The following is a 3,932-nucleotide window of genomic DNA, read 5'->3' as shown; positions in this document are numbered from 1 at the left end:
ATATATATATATATATATATATATATATATATATACATATATATATATATATATAATACACATACACACACACATACATATATACATGTATGTATATGTGCATATATATATCTATTAGATAAAAGTCAATGTCTTTATGTGTATTCGTTTGTTTCTTATAGACTTGAAAACTACTGCACCAATCCTAATGAAATTTGGAACACAAAATCCAAGCCTAGGGAGAAGGGTAATGCCGTATGTTTCATACAATTTCATGGACCAAAATTACTGAATGGATACTTATGATATTTGGAACTTAGATTCAATGCATAAGGGTGAGTATAATGCAGTATGTTTGGATTGAATTTGAGGTGGCTTAAAGGGGAGCAGGACCCCCCCATGAAAATCCATAAATTTCCGATGTTGATGAAATTTCAACCATAGGTAATTGACACACATCAAGAAGTATTCCCAAAGTTTCCGATTCTCACGAGGATTCTAAGAACCCCTAATGGGGGCCTTACTCCCAAATTTTAGTCATTTTTTATGATCCAAAACTAGGTCAAAATTACTGAATGGATCTTTATGAAATTTGAATATTATATCCTATTATTAAGGACAGATGTAATGCAGTATATGTTTGAAAGTGAGAGAGCATAAATGAGGCCATAACCCCTGTATTTTTGCTGTTGATGAAATTTTAACCATAGATATTAGACACAAATGAAGTAATATTCCTAAAATTTCAACTTCTTAGGAGTTAGTAAGACTCCTTAATATGGGCTTAACCCCTACAATTTAGTCAGTTTTCCTAAGCCACGACAAATACAATTGTAGTCTTGGAAGCTGTAGAGTCACCCAAGCATAAAAGATGAGCATTATTTGTAATTCAATGGTACAACGGTGTAAGAGTTTGCTTTGAGACATACTTAGATTGTGATTTCTACAATGTGGTGCATAAATTGTCAAGTAAAGGAGAGGCATCTTTGCCTCCCACTGATTCAGTTGCAAAGTGTTATTTTCTGTAAAGTTATTTGGTTGCAGACCTCCTTTGAGTCTTTTTATTATCACTGGGTCAGAGATGGTCTCCAGATGGTAACATTGATTTCAATGCGTTTCCAGCTAAGTGATTGGTCATTCAAAGAGATTTCTAGATTGTAAATTTATTCTGTTCGGTTACCTATTGGCATAGTGATCATTGGCAAACTGCAGAGGTGACACTTTCATTTCCCCTTAGCCCTCACATCACACAGTTATTAATGTTTATTTGAGTTGGGTCACGTCCTTCCAATTGCTATAGATCCGTAATGCATCTTACAGCTGTGCCTGTCACCAGTATGGTGGGGAATTCTACATTGGGGAGTAGTAACGACTAGGGTAGGGTAGCTGACTGCTTATTGTGATCATTCATCTTTTGGTTTCCTCTAACTTTGCTCTCTTTTACAAACCCAGTGAACATTCATATATTTCCGATTTCAAAAAAATTTGAACAATAGATATAAGACTCAAGTTTAAAAAGATTCCCAGCAATTCAACTTCTCTGGTTGACTTTAAGACCCCACCCCATTAATAGGGGCTTTAACTCCCACATTTTAGAGCTCCATGTGCTCCAATTTTCAGGGACAAAAACCTTTCAATAGGTTTTATAAGATTTGGATTTTAGAATCTGGACATAAAAGATGAGTAGTTTGGAATAAATATGTCATGATTAGAATTTTAAGGAGTGTAAAGAGGCAGGCTGCAGTGAATATATTGTCGTCTAAATTATGCAAAAATGAAAATAACACTGACATCTTATTTTAACAGATATATTTACCAAAATTACATAAAAATATCTTGAAATAATTAAAGAGTAAATTCATTCAAGAAAATAGCCATTGGCTTCAACCACAGCCTCCAGACGCCTTCAGAATCTCCTGCAACTCTTCTGGAGAGTCTCCTTGTTTAAGTTGGTGAATGTTGCCATAATCCTTGCCTTCAATTCATCTTTGATGTTACAAAGAGTTTTGTTGGTCTCTGAGCCAGCTGCACCCCACACATAATAATCAAGGAGGGTTGCATTCTGGGGAGTTAGGTGACCAGATGTTAGCAGTGATGTTGTTGCAGAAGTAGTATGACAGCCATGACTGGGTTCTCCTGCTTGTGTGGCATGGTGCAGAGTCCTGTTGCCAGACTTAGGGTCTTCCAGCAGCCACCCTCTTGACACTGGGCAGCACTACGTCCTCCAGGTACTTGATGTAGGTCTCCATGTTGAGTCTGAGGCCGTGTGGGAAGATGAATTAAGGTATAACGTCACCATCACTAATGATCACTCCAAACACAATGATATTGACTGGATGTTTGATTTTTTATCACTCCTGTTACATGCACTGTCCTGAGATTGACACCCAAACACTTTGAAATGTTCATATTTGAGCTTCCCGCATGAATGCCACGCAGTACAGCATGTCATTTCCAAATTAAGTTTTAAATTTTGTTTTGTATTTTTAATCTAAATCAAATTTTAATTTTAAGTGTTAACCTTATTTTAATTTTTAACTTTATTATTTATCCTCACATATTTTTTATTTCTTTATTTTTTAATCTATTTTTTATTTCATTTTTATCTATTCCTATCTATTTTATCGTTATTTTATTTTTTTCTTCCTTATTCTTCTTGCTATTTACATTAATTTTATATCACATGTTTTATATCATCTTTGTAAATCTTAACTCTTAATTCTTAAATCTTAATTCTTAAATCTTCAATCCTTCCTTTACAATTTGACACCTATTTCTAGCATTTTAGCTCTCCTTAGTGGCGAGTTAGTAATGTGTATCCACCCCAGTAAGATTTGACCCCACATATCTACATTTGTCTATCATTATTTGTTCATTTTATTATCCACAATCCCCACCCTATCCTTGGTACCCTAGACCCAGAATCTGGCATATGCTGTGTTTCATCCTCTCCCTTAGCTGTCAGTCTTTACATTCACCTCCACCCAACTTCTTTAGATGGGAATGCCAATCTGCTAGCCCTACTTCATCCCCTCCCTCTATTGGTCCCAAGATTTAATACCCCTCACTATATAGAGCTATTTATTTTTCTCATACCAGAATGTATTTTTGATATACTAAACACTATATATAGATTATTTCTCTATCTATTTCTTTCTCTGATACTAGAACATTTTGTTTATTCATCCTCTCATTATTCACACAACTTTTCAACTGCTAGTAGTTTCTTCCCCATTCTTACATTAATATACTATTTAACCACTCTTTTGATAATGAATTCACTTAAGGATATATCTCAGGAAGAACTGACTCAAATGGATTTAATTAAACCCTTCTACCTTCCTGAACATAATAAACCATAATAAACAGCATAATGAATATCATTAAAGAGGTGCTTTCCTATCACTGTCTATCACACATTTCTTCATACATTTCTCCAATGACAGAATACTCGCTTTATAAAGTCTTCAATTGATATGATGATCCATTGGCTGGAATATCCCAGAAACAGCTACCAGAGACCATTTCTATTATCTTTAGTAGTTTTTGTTTTATTTTACTATTTTAGATACATATATATTAATATATATATATATATATATATATATATCATCATCATCATCATCATCATCGTTTAACGTCCGCTTTCCATGCTAGCATGGGTTGGACGATTTGACTGAGGACTGGTGAAACCAGATGGCAACACCAGGCTCCAGTCTGATTTGGCAGAGTTTCTACAGCTGGATGCTCTTCCTAACGCCAACCACTCATATATATATATATATATATATATATATATATATGAAAGTTATAAGTTAGAGGTGTTTAAACCTTCTAAGGGATAGATGTATCCAAAAGTACTCCTGGTAATTACCTCAGTAAGTATGGTCCTTAGTATAAGGTATACGGCTGCAGGTAATTTGCAAGGTAAACTGTAGTTTAATGTATATATA

General features: G+C 34.4%; 2 long non-coding RNA genes across 2 annotated transcripts in view; one reads left to right on the top strand and one right to left on the bottom strand.

Moving 5' to 3' along the window:
• The window catches only part of LOC128250311 (uncharacterized), a 33,557-nt gene that overhangs the window by 14,047 nt on the left and 15,578 nt on the right, over nt 1-3,932 (bottom strand). The window lies entirely within an intron of this gene.
• Nucleotides 104-3,932, top strand: part of LOC128250310 (uncharacterized) — a 40,139-nt gene continuing 36,310 nt past the window's right edge. Inside the window, exon 1 of the long non-coding RNA XR_008266321.1 lies at nt 104-314. This is a non-coding gene — a long non-coding RNA (uncharacterized LOC128250310). The remainder of the gene's footprint in view (nt 315-3,932) is intronic.

Source organism: Octopus bimaculoides, chromosome 20 (assembly GCF_001194135.2).
Source record: "Octopus bimaculoides isolate UCB-OBI-ISO-001 chromosome 20, ASM119413v2, whole genome shotgun sequence".
NCBI classification, from domain to species: Eukaryota; Metazoa; Mollusca; class Cephalopoda; order Octopoda; family Octopodidae; genus Octopus; species Octopus bimaculoides.
The sequence above is the reverse complement of the archived record's forward strand: the minus strand, read 5'-3'. Positions and strand labels throughout refer to the sequence as shown.